The following is a 19,028-nucleotide window of genomic DNA, read 5'->3' as shown; positions in this document are numbered from 1 at the left end:
CAGACCGGGTTGGCCCCACACGCCACATCGGGACCGCCCACCGGGCCCCGCAGTGGACGGCTCCCCGAAGAGTCCCGTGGCCGCTCCTGGGGCCAGATTCCCTTTCCACCTTTGCTTTCGATTCCTGCTCTCACGCATGTACCCATGAGCCACCAAGGCTTTCTCACCTATGCCAAGTATGCCGAGAGCCAGTCTCAGACCACCCTCCACCCCCTCGCCGGCCATCAGCTAGGAAACCTCGACGCCACGGCCCGAACATCAAACGTGGGCTTTGTTTCCGTGGCACTGCCTGTTGGCACGGCAGAAACTCCTCGCCCTGCTTTTTAAAACAAGGGCAAGTCAAAAACGTTCTAGTTTGCTTGTTTTCCTTTCCTCTCGACTTCAGTAGAAACCGTTTCTTACGACTGCAATCGATAGTTAATAAACAGCGCAGTCCAAGGGACACGCCAGGGGCTCACTGAAGAGCCGTGAAGCTAATGGAGACCCGGGCAGGAAAACTGTGCCAGAGCGCAGTCTGTAAAGCCGGGGGCGTCGGGAAGGCTCTAAAATAAAGATTCGATTGTGCCTTATTTATTCCCTTGGCTGGCGAGTCTCATTAAACGCTCTCCTGGAAAACAATGCATTCTTCTCTCCGAGAGCACTTTGTACATCCCGGTGGCTCATAAAGGGCCCTCTGTGGGGCCTGGTGCCCGGGGCTGCGGGCAGGGAGCCCCCCTCTGTGGCTGCGGCGGGCAGGCGGGGGGCAACGTCCGCCCCGCCCGGGGCTCCTCTGCTGAGCCCTCACGCTGGCCCTCTCCGGGTTCTGGAGCTCGCCCGGTGGCCGGGGCCCCACACCAGCGAGGGGGCAGGCCTGCACGGCGGCCCCTCAGCGGCACGGGCCCGGGACCGCAAGTGCCCTCGAGTTTTTTCGCTAAGTGGTGCCAGGTCAGTCGGATGTCTGCGTGGGGGGGAAAGACGAACCTCGACCCATACTTCACATCGAAAAACACCACCACAATGGAGCACAGACCTCATGGGGATGAAATCAGGGAGGGTCTGAAAGGAGCTGGAAAGTCCCCTGAGGACCAGGCCTGGGCTCTGCAGGCGGGCCGAGAAAGCATCAGTCGGAAAAGAAAGGGAGGGTGGTGCTTCGCGACGGTGAAGAACCTGTCCATCCCAAGACCCCCCTGGGGCGCGACAGGGGCTCGGAACCCAGGGACCAGCAAGGACGCAAGCAGGGCCTCTGCATCCAAACAGCCAGGGACACGGACTAGACCACCCGAGTGGGCCTGCAGGCCCCGGCGGCAGGTGTGGGGGAGGGCGAGCCCAGGGCCGAGAACAGGCCCTAGAGGGTGAGACCTGCCCCCCTGGACCCAGGCCTGCCCTGCAGACCAGCCACACACGCGGCGGGGTCAGAGGCCAGCACCCCGCGTCTGCCTGCCGCCGTCCCGATGCCCTGATGGGGCGGGGGGCGGGTACGCCCGTGGTGCCGTGTGATCACAGCCCCGTCTCGGGGGGAGCAGACCCGCAGTGTGAGCCGCTCCTTCCCCGAGCACCAAACCGGGGGTGTGTCTGGGAGAGATTGGCGCCCTGGAGGAAGGTGGGGTGGTCTAGTGTTGCCAAAGCCCCGGCTGGTTGGGTCCCTTGGGTTAAGAGTAACTGAGAAATAAAGCACAGAGTGAGAACTTTCCCAGGGACACGGTCATTCACACTGACCGCCGGCCCGGGTCCCAGGCCCCCCATGGCACCCGCCCCCCAATGCCCCAGAGCTTTACCCAGCAGTCTCGCAGGGGCCTTCCCTACGCAGGAAGGGTCGCTGCAGCCCGAACACGGCTCGTCCCACGGGGCCAGGCGTGGGGTCTACAGACACCGTCTGTCCTAGCTCTGGCTCTCCTCCAGGCCCCTCCCCAGGCCACCGGCCCTGCCTGGGGACGAATCCAGCTGAAGAAAGAACCGATGTTTCCTGAAACTCCTCTGGGGACCCCTCGGTCCCTGGGGAGGGGGATGTCCAACGTCCCTGCACGCGGCCCACCTTCAGCTGTGCCCCCGCCTGATACAGAGCCCAGCCTGATGCAGCCCCGAGAGACTCTGTGTCCCGGTCCCCAGACATGTGAGCGGCCACATTAGGCCACGTGGCCCTGAGGTGGACTCTCAGGGTGGCCCGGGGTCACCACAGGGGTCCTTGGAGACAGTCGGGGAGGGGGGGACAGTTGGAGATAAGCAGCCCAAGCAGGTCCTCGGACGGGGTGGGCACAAGCCTGGCTGCGAGCGGGCCCACAGTGCTGGGAAAGGCACAGAGCGGCCCCGGCAGCCCCCAGAACCTCTAGCCCCGGGGCCACTCCCCGTGGACACGTGGCCTCCAGGCGGCCACAGGAAGCTCAGCCCCAGGCTACGAAGGCCAACAGTTCCCAGTGGGGCTTTTCCTCCCGCACGGCGGGCCCAGGGAGGGGGGGCAGGGAATGTGGCCGGGACTCTGGCCCCAGGCGTCCGGGGTCTCCACCTCCATCAGCCCGTTCACAACTGTCCTTGTGTGGCCCCAGATCTCGCACACACGTCGGCTCTGGGGTCCCGGGTGCTTTGCTGTGGCCACGGGCGAGGGACTGTGGTCGCCGCTGTAGGAAAGCTGCCTCCTGTCCCTCCTCAGCTTGGCCTGCTGGCCGCGTGACCGTGCCGGCATGGGTGTGTGCGTGTATGGGTTGGTGGGTGCACACGTGTGTGTGTGCACGTGTGAGTGCACTGTGCTGTGTGCTCCGTGTGTGCGTGTGTGCTTGTGTCTGTGTGTGCACATATGTGGGTGTATTCTGCGTGCACACGTATGGGGGCGTTGTGCTGTGTGCGTGTGTGTGTGAGCACGTGTGCACAAGTGCGGGTTAAGTGCCGAGCCCCCCTCCCCCCTCCTGGGCAACTGCCTCTAGAGCCCCCAGGTCTGGCTGCTCCTCCGGGTCCCCGGAGCCTGAGGGAGGGGCCGGACACAGACCCCCAACATTTCCCCCACGGGAAGGGGGAAGCTCTGAAAAGGTAGGTGGGCACACGCCCAGAGGCCGTGGGCGAGGGGCCGTGTTACGTCGTGCAGGCAGAGGGGACGACGGCCGGTTCGCAGGCTGAGGTTGGGGACAACACAGCCCAGTGGGGGCGCGGGGACACGCCTGAGAGGCAGGCTCTTCAGGCAGAGGGCACAGGAGCCTGGTGCGGGCCGGCGACCAGAGCAAAGGGGGAGTGGGGGAGCGGGAAGGGCTCAGCTCTTGGGGGGCGGGGGGCTTGCCCTCTGGGTGGGGCTCCCCGTGTCCCTTCCGCATTCACCCCCTGCCCTTAAGCTCGTCAGACCTGAGGGAAGGTGAGGGTAAGCGTGAGGCCCAGTTCTCCGGGCCGGAGGGGGGCCCTGGTCTCCTCTTGTCCCCCGGAAGGAAAGAAGACAGGCTTCCTGGCACGGCTTTCCCGTAAAAGTGACCTGTCCCTGTGCCGGCCGATCTGTAAGAGCCACCTCAAAAAGCGAACGGCCTGCTCTCAGCGGAGGCCCCCCCGCCACCCGGTCCACCGCCGGCTGGTCCCACTGGTCAGGGAACCGGCCGCGGCCGCCCTGCCGCCGGCCTCTTGCGTGGCCGAGCTGCGGCCACACGTCCGGTGCGGAAGACACAGGCCTCTGTGCTGGGACATCGTGACCCCGTTCTTGGCGCATGCGCGTGGGCTCGTCTCCCCCCCGACAGCAAAACGCGTGACGAAGCAACCCCGCCGGCACCCGGGACCGGGCCTGAAGGGACAGCCGACCCGAAGCCCCGGGGTGCCTTCTGTCTCTCGAATCCGTTTCCTCCGCCTCCCGGTGCAGACGCCTGCCTGGAGCTGGTCAGTTACCTTAGAACCAAAGGAAGCTGCTTCGGGACCAGCTAACCAGTTGACCGGTCCCCGGGGTGGGGCCTGCTTGAGGACCCCGGTCAGCCCCAGGCGCCGCTCGGAATGCCGCGGCCGTGTAAGCGCGCCCCGCCTGCCTCCGGCGCTCCTTAAGCTGGCATTTGGCTCAACTTGCCCATCTTTAGAAGACCGTGTGTTTATTGTAAGGACTTAAAGCTCAGAATTGAACCGGACAGCCCGCCATCCCCCTCGTACCGAAGGGCACTTCCGCTAACAGGCGTCTTCCCAGACGGTCCCCACGCACACGCGGCCGCGATCGTTTCTGCGTACTTGGAACCACACAGAACTGCGTTCAGCCAGCGCGTGTGAGGGTGAGTCCCGGCGGATGTGATTACGCGCGAGTTCCCTTTGCTGGACGTTTAGACGGTTTCTGGCGATTTCGCCTGTTTGCAAGCAGGGCCCGCACTCACACGCACACATGCACACACGTGCACACGCGAGGGTGTCTGTGGGAACGTTTCCGCGAGTCGCACACGGCCCCCGCAGGGCCCCCTGGTGTCCGGATGACAGGCGGGGTGCTCGGAGCCACGCGCTCTCGGGGACCCCGGTCCATGGCCCCAACGGGAAAAGAGGGCACAAGGGAAGGCAGTGGTGTCCTCGGTCGGCCGAGCCCGACCGCACCGACCAGGGATGGGTGCCCCCCTTCACTGAGGCAAATCTGATGCATCCACATTTCCACCGGGAAACTGCGTGGGGCCTCCGTGCACGAAGGGTACAACCTTCTCTCCTAAGCTGACGTGGAAGGGTCCTCGGAGGGTCTCCTGAGACCAAAGCGCCCCCGGCATCTAAAACGCTCCTCATTAGGAGCGTGTTATGGACTAAAGGCTTGTGTCCCCAGGTTCCCACACGGAAGGCCCCCCACAGTGTGGTGGCACTTGGAGGCAGGGCCTTTGCTGACTAGGCTACAGGAGGTCACGAGGTGAGGGTCGGCAGGGGGTTTGTCTGCCCGTGAGGACACCCAGAAGGGGCCCCTCGGAACCCGCAGTTTCCAGACCCAGAGGGACCAGTATCTGTTGTTGGTAAGCCCGCGGTGCCGGGGGATGGCTGCCCCGACAGGCAGGGACATGGCGGCCTGTCTAGGACTCTGTCAATGCCGCAGGGAGGACTAATTCCCTAAGTTTCATCCGAGGCTACAAGTTCAGACCTTGCACTCTGGAAGGGTCCCTTGCTCTTTTCATTCATTCATCATTCATTCATTCATTCAACAGGTAAGTACTGAGCACCTGCCCTGGGCAGGGCAGCAGCCCAAGTGCTCAAATTCCCAGGCTCGATGGAACCGACAGTGGCCAGACGGTGTGGACGGGGCAGTAGGCAGGCGCACGAGGAGAGGGGGCCTCCCAGCGACCGGAGCCCAGAGCAGGTGGTAGGAGCGAGGTGTGCGGAAGGAATGCTTCGGGCACAGGTGCCGCATATGCAAAGGCCCCGAGGCAGGACCAAGCTTGGGACACCTGCTGCGTGGCCATGAGGCTGGCGCCGCTGAGGCGGAGGAAACGGGGCAGCACGGTCAGGGTCCGGTCGGAGGGGTGGGTGGAGAAGGCCATGCAGGGCCCCGAGGCCAGGGTGGACTTTCAGCATTTACTCCTCGAGGGACAGGAGATCTCCCGGGGCTCTGAGCAGGGAGCCCCGGAGAAGGCTGCGGCTGTAGGCTGGTGGAGCCCCACCCACCCACGGCCTGGGGGTCAGATGGCACCACTGTGGTTGCCCAGGTACCGAGGTGCCCCTGGACGCCCCCTGCACCTCTGAGACCCACTGGGACCAGCCCACCCTGGCCACAGACGCCGAGGGGTCCTCTGCTCCTCCTGTCCTGCCCGGGCTCCACAGAGGAGAGGACTGTCACGACAGGCGGACATGCGCCCCAGGCCCCCCCACAGCTCACGCCGGGAATTCCCTCGGTTTCTCCACCGACGTGGGCTCCTTCTTCAGCCCCGAGATTTTCAGGTTCCCAGGAAATGGTCATCTCTGGAGCTCAGCTGTGCTTGGAAAGGAGGGAGACCGAGGCGCCGGGTCACAGGGGCAGGTGTGGTACCCACCCGGACAGCGTCGGGCAGGGAGGAGGGCCGGACGAGGGAAAGGGGTGCTGCCCCTCGGCAGGTGGGCCTGACACGCACATGCTCCTGGGCCTTCAGCCTGGTGAGGCAGGTGGCTGCTGGGTCGGCTGCGTCCGCACGGGGGCCAAGGTCTCCCGTTCCTGGGGCCTCTGACACGGCCCAAGGATGGCGTGACCCAGTGGCCAGGACACTTGACCCCAGGGCTGCTTCTGAGGGGCCCTCTCTCTGGACGTCCCCACTTGGGGAGCTGTGCTCACCCTGTGAGCTCTGAGGCAAAGCGGGGACCCATCTCACGGTGATACCCTGGTCCCCTGCGTGGGCAGGGCAAGGCTGGACCGGCTCCTGGGGTCTCCTCAGCACCAGCCGCCCCCCTGGGCACCAGCCCCACAGGTGTGGGTGAGGCACGGGGGTGGGCACAGATGGGGGGGGTGAGCATGGCGGGTGTTGGGCACAGGCTCTCTGGTGCGGGCAGGCACGAGGGAGGCAGCTCGGGCTTCCTGCTGGCGGCTGCCCCTCCTCGTCCTCACGATCCGTCTTCTGGCTGGAAAAGGCCACAACTGCACCATCACGAGGGCCCGGCACAGCTGGGCACAGGGGCGTCTGAGGGGTGTGCGGGACCCGCCCAGACCCACGGACTCAGAGTCCCCTCTGGGCAGCCGAGGCTGGGAAGGCCTCAGTGAAACCGAGGGCAGCAGCCATGGGGCCCTGCCTGTCACGGGCCACCTTCCCTGTGAGCTGACCAGCGCAGGGCGAGACCCCAGCAGGAGCCCACATGGGCTGAGCACCGACTGGCAGTGGGGACAAGGTCAGAGCTCCCCCACGGCCCCTTGGGGGGTCAGCCGGAGGATGATCTTTGCCGGGAGAAGCACCCAGGTAGAGGCGGTGACAAGGTCTCAAGCCTATGTCGTTGAGGAGGAAAGGGAGGGCGAACAGAGGGAGGCAGGGAGGGCCGGGCAGAGGGAGGAGGGGCAGGGGAGACAGGAGAGACAGGAGGGAGGGGTGGGGAAGGGAGCTGCCGACCGAGCTAACACCTATCCCTGCCCAGGACCAGCTCCAGGGACGGGGCTTCCATTAGGACAGGCCTGGCTCCTCCGTGGAATGTCCACAGAAGCAGCAGGAAGTGCAATGTCCCTTGTTTCCAAGTCCTGAAGAATTTCCTGGGCCCAGAAGCTGGGGGAGGGTGTGAGGGCAGAGGGCCAAGGCCCCGTGCGACACCGAGGGTGCCCCTTCCCACGCGTATGCGTGTGTGCGTGTCTGTGAATGCACACGTGGGCACGGGTGCCCCGAACACATGAGCCTGTGTGTTCGTGAACACAGGTGCGCATTGTGCCTGTGGACACACGTGTGTGCCTGTGGACGTGTGTGTGTGTGCACGCACGGGTGCACACGTGTCCTTGTTTATACGGTGTGTGTGCGTGTTTAGGGGCGAAGGAGGACCCTCCCGTGCTTCCTTCTTCTGCCTTTGTGCCCCTGAAATCACCTGGACCTTCAGGGGGACACAGTGGGGGCCCTTCAGGACCTGGACACCTCCCCAGCCACCTGGAAGGACACCGTGTGGGCAGCCCCCAGCAGGCAGCTTATTGGATGCACGCAGGGCAGCGGCCGTCGAGTGGGCCTCGGGCACCAGGAAACAGACTCAGTGGCCGGGGACCGGGTGGCGTCCTGGCTGGAGCACAGCGAGGACGCCTGGAGAGCACTCCTCGAGCACGTGCTGGGACAGGACCCTGCCACAGCCTGTCCAGAAGGATGGCGGGGCACGTCCTGCTGACACCTCCCCACAGCCTCCTGGGGAGAAAAGTCAGAACGCCACCGGCCTTGGGGGGTTTCAGTCGGGAATCAACAGGAGCCTGGAGGGCCGTGTGCCCCGAGGGGGTCTTAGGTGGACCCGGGCCCGCCCTCGGAGAGGGTCCCCAGGAAACGCGCAAAGCACCCTTCCGCCCACACCTCCTCTGGATGGGGCTTCTCGGGAGCAGACGCTCGGGGCCGCCTCTGCCCGCCCTGGTCTCCCCTCTCTGGCTGCGCGCGCTTACCTCGGGCGAGCAGGTGCCCGGCAGGCCAGCTCTGCCGCCAGAGCAGAGGGCCCAGCCTGGCCCACGGGAGGTCCTTCTCCAGAGGCAGCCCCGGGGCCTGCGGGGCTCCTGCCTGCTGGGGCTGTCGGCACACGCGGGGCCGTGCCGGCCCATCGCGCACGGGCTCGCCCACCCTTGCAGGCACAGACCCTCTGGGGGCTACAGATCGGCTCCTGCCTGAGGCCCGGGACCCCTGTCCCTCTCCCCTCCTGAGGACGCTGTGAGTTTCAGGACAGTCCGGCTGGGCCCCCAGGTGCTGCAGCAGGGCCGGTGGGCTCGGGGACACTCCGGGGCCATCCACAGCCACACTATAAGGCAGCCCGCTCCGATGGACCGAGACTCCGTAAGGACCAACACCGCTCAATCAAAGAAGAAACACACGGGCAGGTGTCTCCCACACCTGGAAACGTCAGGCTTCTGTAAAGCAGGAAAAGCTTCGACACACCTAAAAGGAAAGGGAGAAAACATCCTTCATATGCGAAAAGCTCTTACCCGTCAACAAAAACAACACCACAACAGAAACAGAAACGGAACCGCAGATACTCAGTGTGAGAAACAAACCCGATGGAAGGAGGACGCAGAGAGCGAGGCTTGAATCGACCTTCTTGCAAGAGCAGGGGTCTGATGGACAGGTCCACCCGGGGCGGTTCCAGCACATAGTCTGTCTCCTAGCGCACAAGTCCCTCCCCTGGTCCCTCCCTCATCGGCAGAGCACTGCAGAGGTCACAGCCCCGGCCGGACATCACCTGTGCCGACGGAGGTCACGGCCTCGCCCGGACGTCAGCTGTGCCCCTGTAAGGCAAAAAGTAGCCTGACTGGAACAAGTGTCCTTCCCGGAGGTGACGCGGGACCTCAGTCCCGTGGCGCATGCTTGGTGCAAAGCCCGTGAAAACAAGCCCGCGAAACAGAGCGGGGAGGAAGAACCAGGAGGTGAGGTGTCCTAGGGCTTGGGACTCCGTCGTGCAGGGGGGGCTCATACGCGTTTCCAGGAGGTTGCAGACCCGCTGTGAACCAGACAGCACAGCTCTTCTCTGGTGTTTCTGAAAGTGAATCACCTGTCTTCCCCCACTCAGGACAGACGGCACCCTTGACCAGAGCCGCGCCAAGACGGGATTGCAGTTTTCAGCGGATCGAGGTTTTGAAAGGCGACGGCCTTGCCCTCCTTGCTGATGGCGTGCCAACCCGCCAGCGCCAAGCTCAGGACTGGGCCCGTCGCACTCCGGCGGACCTGGGCGGCGGCCCCGCCGTCTGGTCTGCTCCTCGCGGCGGCGGCTGGAGGCGGTTCCCGAAGCCAGGTGACCCGGATGTCGTCCGCAGAGGGCGCTGCTGGCCCCGGCCCAGCCCGAGCCTCCCGCGTCACTGTGCTGGGGTGCCCGCAGCCGCCCCGAGGCAGGAAGGACGCGGCTGCGGGGACGCGTCCGTGGCCGTGGGCGCTGGACACGCTGTGCGGCCGCCGCAGGGCAGCGCGGGCGCAGCAGGGCGGAGCTCCCGCGACAGAAGGTTCTGCGCTCCCAGCGCTGCTCCCAGAACCCGCGCGTGCCCGCCGGCTCCGGGTGGACACGCCTCGAAGCGGAGGCGCCAGAGCGCACGGGCCGCGCTGGTCGCAGCGGGGTCATTAGCACCTTCCCTCCCGCACAGAGACGCGCCTCAGCTGGTACAGACGGATCAGACCCTCGTCGTTACCGAGAGCACTGGACGGGCCCAGGCCCGGGACTGCCGCACGTCCCCCCCCCCCCCCCCCCCCCCCCCCCCCCGGCTGAGAGCTGGGCCCCCCTGGGTCCCCGAAAGCCCCCTGGGCAGCTTCCTGAAGGTCCGGGGGCCCGCCCGCCCCGTGTGGGGCACGCGTCCTGCCTTCCGAGGGCCTCCCACGTGGCTGCACACGTGTCCCCACCGTGAGGCCCGTGGAGCCGGACAGCCGGGCCCAGCCACCGTGAGCTCTGCTGACTCGTCACGTCACCGCAGCCGCAGGCGGTGACGGGCGCTGCACCGGGGCGCTGACTGACACGGCGCCTCGGCAGCTCGGGTCCCGCACGTGTCCGTGTCCTCGTCCTCGCCTGGGCTGCCCGCTGTACTTTCTTCGTCAACACTTCGCGGGGCTCGGCCGCCCGTTCGTGGTCTGACTCTCCACTAAATGTCGGCCCCTGCGGCGTGGGGACCTGGTCTCTCTCCTTCACGGCTGGGTTCTCCGTGTTATGCCACAAAGTGGGCACCTACACCCCTGAAGCTTCCTGGGCACAGACTCCGCCACGGAGACGCGGACTCCCTCCCTGCTAGCGAGCGTGGCGGGCGCTCTGGTTCTGCCCCTTGTGAGTCAAGCTGGAGGGAACACGCACACGTCGCTTGCCCGGCAGAACCGCTGGGTACAAGTCCAGGCACGCCGTGGTCCTGATGCGCACCCCAGCCCGCCCCCGGGGCACAGAGGCCTCTGACAAGGGAAGGGTGTGTGGACGGTTTGGAGCAGCTAACTCAGAGACGGAAGGCAGACCAGCAGGCACGGGCGTCACCCAAGAGACGAGGGCACTCAGGGCCCCTAAGGGTGGGGATGGGCGCAGAGGCCGCGTCTCCAAAACTCTGTGACCGAGTCGTCAAACAGGGTGGCGAGGGCCCACTGTCCCTCCGGGCAGCCCGTGGCCCAGTGGCCTCTAGCAAAGACCTCAGCCGGTCCCGGAGGGAAAGGCCACCCCCTCTTACTTCTCTCAGACTTTCCTCCTGTAGCTGACAGCAACTTTGTCTTGCTGAGCCGACAGAGAGAGAGAGAGAGAGAGAGAGAGAAGGAGGGAGCGGACCAGGGTCCGTGTGACAGGTATGCAGAAGGCACAGGAAGCTGGCCCTGTAGCTGGATGAGGTGGAGACTCCAAGATGCGGCCCTCAGGCAGCGGGGCAGGGCCCCGGGCACAGGGCAGTCACACGGAACGTGCCCTTGGGCCCTGGGCTCTTGGACACCCAGGCAGTGGCTCTCAGGCTCGGGGGACCCGGGACCCCAGCAGCCTCGAGGTCATGACAAGGGTGGGCCGGGGGCAGTCTCCGCACTAGTTTTTGTGAGATCTCTAGCTGCTCTCCCGGCAGCACGGACCAGGCCCGCTGGCCCCAGGCCGAGGCACAGCCTGTCTCCACGGTGACATGAGGTCACTTCCAAAGGATTCTTCCTGCAAACACAGTGAGCACCGAGGGTGACACTGGACAGACAAGCCGAGTGGGGACCTGCTGTCAAGCAGGGCCGTGCCACCTCCCCACGTCTAGACGGGCCTGGCAACCCCGTCTGCCTCAAGGGCACGTCCACCGTGAGGTCTTGGTGCCCGGCCGCTGGACCACAAACCCTCCTGATAGACAGGGACTTGAGCTCAGTCCAAAGGGGGAAGAGGGAAGCTCCCTGAGGCGTGAGCCCTTCCTCCCAGATCCCAGCTTGGGCGGCAAGGGCTTCCCCAGCCCTGCCTTGACTCTGGGCAGGCCCTCTCCCTCCCGAATCCCGGAGCGTCACTGCAGCACCCCCCACCCTGCCGTGCTGAAAACCCCGGGCTGTGGCCTGTAGGACTGAGTTGCAGGCGTGCATGGCCTGGGTCTGACTCCCTCAGTGGGCAGGGGCTTGGCTGCAGCAGGGGCAGCCCAGAGCTGCTGAGAAGAGAGATGTGTGGTGCTCCGTGGGAGGACGGTGACCCACTGCTCCCCTGAGGCCTGCGGGGTGAGCGCCTGGCGGCACGGAGCAGCGTGGACCCCGCTAAGGGTCCCAAGCCTCGGCTGGGACTGTGTGTGTGGCTCCAGAGGGCCCGCCAGGGTGCGGTGGGGGGAAGAGAACTGGGGGCAGCCGGGGAGCGGGGGCCTTGAATCCACCTGCTGAGCGCGGGAGCGGGAAGGACCCTGTGCCGGGTCTCCCTGGACACCCAGGACGGGAGCTGCTGCCTGAGCGTCCCCCAACCCCAGCAGCAGGTCGCAGCTCACCCAGGCTGGACAGGGTACCTTGGGTGATGGTGCACCTTGAGCAAATTAACCCCCAGAAACTGGAAAACCTGACCTTGCATAGCCTGCCGTGAGGACCGCAAACTGCAGCGACCACTAACCGGGCAGGTGGGCCCAGGGCAAGGACAGGCTGACCCTCCCTGCCCCAGCTGTCCCCGAGGCACAGTGAGCAGATAGCTTCCCCGGGGGGACCAGGGGGTTTCAAGTGTCAGCTCGGAGTAGGGCTCCCGGGAACGCCCCTCGGAGACCTGGGGGTGCCCGGACCTGCCCCGCCACCCAGGCTGGGTCACGTAGAAGATGCTGGAGGCCCAGGGCACCTCTCCGCCCAGGAAGCTCTGCCGGGGCGGGGTTAGCGCTTGACACGCCCCAGCGCCACGCCCCTCCTGGGCCACGCCCCCTCCAGGCCCTGACCTCGGTGCCAAGCTCTCTCACTCCAATTCCCCGCGCCTGCCCTCCGGTGCCACGCCCCCTCCGTGTCGCGCCTCTCCCCTGCGTCTCACCCCTGCCCTGCCCATCTCCCCATGTCCCCCTCCTCTGTCACCCGGCGCTGACAGAAGCTCACTTTCTGCTGTCCAGAGGGCCAGGGCTCAGCCGCCCTGGTCTCGAGTCAGGAAGGCGCACAGAGGGAGCAGCCCTGCATCCCAGCTGCCTGGAGAGCCTTCCCACTGGAATGGGGAAACGGCAGTATTTTCCTCCTGCTCACCAAGGTTCCCTGGACAACCTACCACATGCCTGCTGCCCACAGCCCTTCTCCGGGGGGCTGCGCATGCCTAGTGACCCTCGGATGTTACTCCGCAGATGAGCGGCTTTCGTGAATAACCAAGTATTGTCAGTTGCCTCACACAGTGTGGATGTTTATCTGCTAGCATTCGGAGATTAAGACGCCCTCCTCCCCAGGGAGACCCAAAGTCCTGGGGAGACAATGGGGGAGGTCCTGGTGCTCTGGGCCCCCAAAGGACAAAGGCGCCACAATTCAGATGAAATGCCAGAGGCAAACGGCAGCCCGTTCTGTGGGTCCACGTGTGTCACAGTAGCATGTGTGGGTCCAGGTATGTCAGGGTAACAGTCTTCTCCCTCCCAGCTGGCCTCATCCCGGCTCCTCCCACATCTGGAAGGCAGCCAAGTCTCCCCAAAGGGTTGGGGTGAAGAGCGAGGGAAGAGGGGGAGGGGAGGGAGGGGGGAGGAGGGGGAGGGGAGGGAGGAGGGGAGGAGGAGGAGAGGAAGGGAGGAAGAACAGGAAGGGAGGAGGGGAGGGGTGAGGAGGGAGGAGGGGAGGGAAAGAAGGGAGGAGGGGAGGGAAAGAAGGGAGGAGGGGAGGGAAAGAAGGGAGGAAGGGAGGGTGGAGGGGAGGGAGGAGGGGAGGGGTGAGGAGGGAGGAGGGGAGAGCTGAGGAGGAAGGAAGGGGTGAGAGGAGGGGAGGAGGAGGGAGGAGGGAAGGGGTGAGGAGGGAGGAAGGGGAGGAAGGGGGAGAGGAGGGTGAGAAGGGAGGAGGGGAGGGAGGAGGGAAGGGGGAGGAGGGGAGAACTGAGGAGGGAGGAAGGGGTGAGAGGAGAGGAGGAGGGGGGAGGAAGGGGAGGAGGGGGAGAGGAGGGGAGGAGGATGGGAGGGTGAGAAGGGAGGAGAGGAGGGAGGAGGGGAGAGAACAGTCCCACCAGCATCCCCTCGTCCAGCCCCACTGCTGTGTGGCAGCATTTCGCCTCTGGGCTCCTGCAGGGGGACAGGACGGGGGTCTGGAAGCCAGCGTCCCTCGGAGGCTGAGTCAGATGTAATTGTCCAGCTTCTTTGCGAGAACCTGTGGGATGAAAGGCTGGAGGCCTCTCTCCCTCCCGGGGGCTGGGAAGGCTTCGGGGAGACTCTGTCCTCCGCTCCCTGCTCCTTCCCCGACCACTGCCAGACCAGGGGTGAGGGGGTGGGTCTCTGTCCTTGCTCAGGGGGAGCGGGTAGTAAGTCCCGTCCCCTTGACTTAGGCTCTCCATAGTCTTGGTTCTGTTTCCGTGTGTTTGGGGAAAGAATCAGAGTTGGCATTGACTCTTTTAAAGCCCTCAGATCTGGAGTTTTCTTTTAAAAAAAAATGTTTATTTATTTTTGAGAGAGAGAGCATGTGGGCAGGGGAGGGGCAGAGAGAGGGGGAGACACAGCATCTGAAGCTGTCTTCCGGCTCTGAGCTGTCAGCCCAGAGTCCCAGCTGGGGCTGGAATTCACCAACCCCGAGATCGTGACCTGAGTCCGATCGTGACCGGACGCCCCGAGAAGCACAGTTATTAAGTCAAGGGTCCCCGTGCGTGTGACTCACCGTCCAAACGGCCGGAGTGGGTGAGGGTGGGCAGAAATGTAGTTACCCCTCCACACAGCCAGGACCCAGCTGTGGGTGTCTCCAGCCCGCTTCCCTTTGATGGCTTTAACGGGACGCACCAGAAAGGCTGTCACAGTACGTCTGTAATTCACCACAAGCTTGCTTGCACCTGGGAGCACCAACCAGAGAGGGGAGCACGTTTGAAACACGAGGCTCTTGTGTCGCGCTGGCTGTGTGGAGCCCTGCCCGTGCCCAGGAACGAACCCAAATGCGGAGTGTAGCGGTCTGCGGGGAGAACGGGGGGGGGGGCCCTGTCCGCAGTCCTAGGTCACCGTCCCACAGACACACCCCTCTGGACCACATCACCACTCGTCAAGGGGCGGGGGGCGCCAGAGACCTCGGGACCGGGGGTTCGCGGGCCCTTCGGAGGTTGTTTTATGCCCTCAACAACGGAGCAACCCACTTAGGAACCACGGAACACACCCCACGGAAGGGACAGCGCTCAGACTCTGACACGGTCCTCGTGCGTGTGACTGAGGCGTCCAGGCTGACGTCTGCTGAGAAGGACCCTGGCTCGTGGGGCTCTGTCCGAGCCGGTGTCTCCCCGGTGTGCACTGTCCGTCCTGAGCAGACAGCTCTCTTAGCAAGCCCCGTGGGCGCGTGTGTGGATCCGGGTCTCGCTTGCTGCCTCGGGAGCCTGTTCTTGTACTGCACGGACCGAGCACGTCCTGAGGGGGAGCGGGCCCCACTTAAGTGAGCAGGTTGTTTACACTGAAACTTTGTGCAAAGAGACACTTCATCCAAAGAGACCCTTGTGTGCTGCACTGTTAAAGCAACTTGCCATGCCTTCCGGAAACTTCTGGCGGCCAGGCGGTAAGTGAGAACAGAGATGCAGCTCACAGGGGGGAGACCACGGAGGGCAGCTCCCGGCCGCGCACCCCAAAGGCTCGGGTGGCTATGTGTTTCCCCACCTTGTCTCTCGTTTTTGTCAACAGGCAGAGACATGAGAGGCGTCCCACGTCGACCCAGGGGTCCGGACACCGGGGCACGAGTCAGGGTCTGCACACACAGAGCAAGGCCGGCCCACCTGGGGAGGGTCCCCCGCCCCGTCCCACATCTGCTTTTCTGTGCAACGTTTCCAGTGTGTGGTTACGGTCCTCGGGTGGACGCCCCATCCCGCCGTGGACCCTCGTTTTACATCCCCTCAGCGAAGGTGGTGGCTGATGACGGCATGACGGTGGCCGCCGCAGTCCTGACAACCAGAGACAGGACACGCCCACCGCTCCGGGCGGCCGTGCTCCAGTGGGACATTTGAACTTTGCTTCCAAAGGCTCCGTGAGTGCCAAGGCGGCCCAGTGGACCTCAGCCCGCCAGCGCCCGGGCCCAGGGCTTGGCTCCCTGGCGCAGGCGGGAGGGTCAAGGGGAGGCACAGCGGGGCACAGTTTGCTGGGAGGCGAAGGTGCGGTGCCCTGTTCGCACAAAGGGGCCCCACCCTGTCCCGAGGCCGCGCCGGGGAAACTGGCACCGTGGAGCGGACCATCCAGCCGCCCTGCCCGCTTCAGGGTCCTGGAGCGCTGACCGTCCAGCCGCCCTGCCCTGCCCGCCCCGGGGCCCCGGAGCACTTATGTGAGAAGCACTTGGAAACCCGCAGGGTAAGAACAAAAACACAGCCCTTCCCGTTGAAAGTGATGAGACCGGGTTTCATCAAGAGGTGAGACTCTCCAGGCGGCTCCAAGACCCAGAGGGAAGTGTGGGCTCAGCCTCCCGCTCCCAAAGCCACCGTGGGGCCCGCACGATGTGGGGCCGGCCGGGGCCAGGCTGGGCGAGCCTGGGCCGGTGGTGGCCTCTGTATGTCCGGGCGCTCTGTTGTCCTTTCCTCCCGGGCGCTGGTGGGCGGGATGTGACAAGTGCCCCTCCTTGAGCCGGGCGTCTCTGGGGATGAGGACACTCAGAGCCCATCTCAGGAGAGGAGACCTCCCCGAAGGCCCCTGTGAGTGTCCGCCCTGCAGACCCAGTGGGAGGAGGGCTAACCCACAAACGGGCCTCGGAGAGGACACGGCGGTCGGTGTCATGGGAGGGGGACCCGCAAGCATCTCCCGCCCAGAGCCTCGCGGGGAAAGCAGACGGCAGGCTCACGGCGGTCCCGTTGCGGAAGCAGCACCGGTGCAGACATGATGCCCGCGAATCAGGCGGGCGACAAGGCAAGGCCGCCGGGTGCGGGAGTGCAGGGACCTGGGCCGTCACCGAGCTCACGCCCGCCGACAGGAACGACAGAGGGGAGGAGGCCACATTCAGCTGCGGAGGGTCACGATGGGCTCCAGGTCTGAGTCTTCAAGAAAGTTCAGGTCAGCAGCTGTGCGGGGCCCTGGGGACGGTGGTCCACATTCTAGAAGGATCCCAGGTAGGCCCTGCCTCACCAGGAAGGGCGGCCAGAGACAGGAAGTCTGGCAAGCACCAGGGTGTTGGGGCCACTGTGTCTCGGGGTCACCCTGTGAGCTGGGACCACAGAGGGGCCGGGCATCGGGGCACCGTCTACACGTCCCTCGCTCTGTGCACGTGCCGGGCGTCGGGGCGCCATCTCCCTCACCTTGAGCAACTACAGCAACGGTTAACCATTTGGAGCAAAGGGCCTGTCTGTCCCCCGTCTGTGCCCTCTCGCCGGTGGGGGAGCCAGGGCCAGCCGGGCAGGTGGCCTCTCCCAGGAGCCACAGCCTGGCCGGGAGTCATGCTGCCACCTTGGGGCACCCTGTAGGACTGGCGGGCGGGCCGGGGATAGCACCCAGCTCCCGGCCCTGCCGAGACGCACGGTGGGCAGAACTCAGCTAGAAACTGCTTCCCCTGAAGGGACTGATGGCCTGTGGGGCCCAGCGGCTGGGTCAGAGCCGCGGGCCTCGTCCTCACAGGGTGCCGTGCACACAGCTGCCTGGCCCGCTGTGTTGGCCGGGACCCAGCCCTTTGGCGGGGAGGCCAGGAAGGCCTGACATCAGGACCAGGGCTGGCCCCGTTATAAGATGTAAGTTTCCGTATTTTTATGGAAGAAGGGGCCTCCAGAAGCCAAAGTGTTGGGGCCCACGGGTCCCCCGAGACCCCGAAGACCCCTGGTCCATTCCAGCGAGAAGGAGTGAGACGGATGTCCTCTGAGGAGAGGCCTGGGGCCGAGGACACGTGGATATGACATTTCCAAGCCAGCATCCTGGCACCCCCTTCCTGGCCTCAAGCAGCAAGTGCACCCCAGGCCTGAGGCAGGTGGGGCGTGGCGATGCCTGTCTCCTGGGGGAATTTGGACTCTGTGATGGTCATGGCCATTGTCCCAGTCAGTCCAGATGACTGTCTTCTGCCGGCCGACCCCACTGCCCTGTCTTCCTGCCCTGCACACAGGCCGGTTCCGGGAGGCCTCCAGCAAGAGCTGCCGGGCGTGGGTGGGGCTGCTGGGAGCTGCACCCACAGACGACATCCAGAGGCGAAAAGGCCCCAAATGTCCCAGTGGGTGAGTGTCTGGGACCCTGGCCCCTCAGGTCAGCCCCCCGCTCCCCCACTCCACCGCCGCCTCCAGCCTGTTTGGGGCCCAGTGAGTCCCAGTCACGTTTCTTACAGTGGAGAACCTCAACACCAAGAACCTTGCGGGGCTTTCTGGAGAGTCTGGCTGTGCCTATCTGCCCCCCGCGGCCACAGGGGCACAAAGTCAGACATTGAGACCCAAGGCGTTCGGAGGGCATCGTGTAATGCAGGACCAGCAGAAAGTCAAGGAAATACATTGGAGTTTACATCAAAATCGAAAAGTGTGCTTCAAAGGACAGTGAAAAGACAAGCCACAGAGCGGGGAAAAGCTCAGCAAATCGTGTATTTGATGCGGGACTCGCATCCACAGTGCATGAGAACTTCTGCGCTGCAGAAGGGCCAAGGATCTGAGCAGACGTGTCGGCAAGGCACGCAAGCAGGCACCCGGCACCCGAAACCATGCTCGACATCGTTGGTCATCACAGAAATGCAACCCTGCGGCGTAGGCACCACCGCACGTGCCGGGCTGGCCGGAATCACGAAGTCAGGCGGGAAGGAGCGTGGGGGGGACACGGGAGTGTCCGGCGTGGCCAGTGGGCCTGTGAAATGGCGTGTCCTCTGTGGAAAACACTCGGGCCCACGGTGAGGTGGTTCCTCTCGAGGTTAACGGAGGTGCCACGTGGCCCCCGGTTACTCCCAGGTGTCGCCCAAGAGAACCGGACACACCCTCCACACCGGGCCTGTGCATGGGCGCTCACAGCAGCCAGAAAGTGGAAACAACACAAACGTCCTAAGCAAAACGGGGTCCCCCACACAATGGAATGTTGTTCCGGCATAAAATGGAGCACAGTACTGACGCGGGTGCAAGATAGGGGCACCCTGTACATATCACGTTATGTGACAGGCCACACGCCGTGTGATTCCATTCACACAACATGTCCAGAACGGTGAGATCCACGGACAGAAAGCGGACAGTGGCTCCCTGGGGCAGGAGGTTGGCGGGGAGATTGGGGGTGAGAGCCAAGGGCATGGGTTTCTTTATGAGGTGATGAAAATGTCCTAAAATTGCCTGGTGATGCCGGCACGTGTCTATGAATATACTAAAACTCGTTCAATTGTCTACTGCGAGCAGGTGGTTGTGGGGCCTGTGAATCACGTCTCGATAAAGCTGTTAAAGAGGAAATGGAAAACCTTCGCCACGTACACCAGGTCAGCGTGGAGCACGCGTGGCATTTCCACTTCGCGACCCTGCTCTCTCTGTGTGGCAAAGCAGAGGTGATG

Source organism: Leopardus geoffroyi, chromosome A1, assembly GCF_018350155.1.
Source record: "Leopardus geoffroyi isolate Oge1 chromosome A1, O.geoffroyi_Oge1_pat1.0, whole genome shotgun sequence".
Classification (NCBI taxonomy): Eukaryota; Metazoa; Chordata; class Mammalia; order Carnivora; family Felidae; genus Leopardus; species Leopardus geoffroyi.
The sequence above is the reverse complement of the archived record's forward strand: the minus strand, read 5'-3'. Positions refer to the sequence as shown.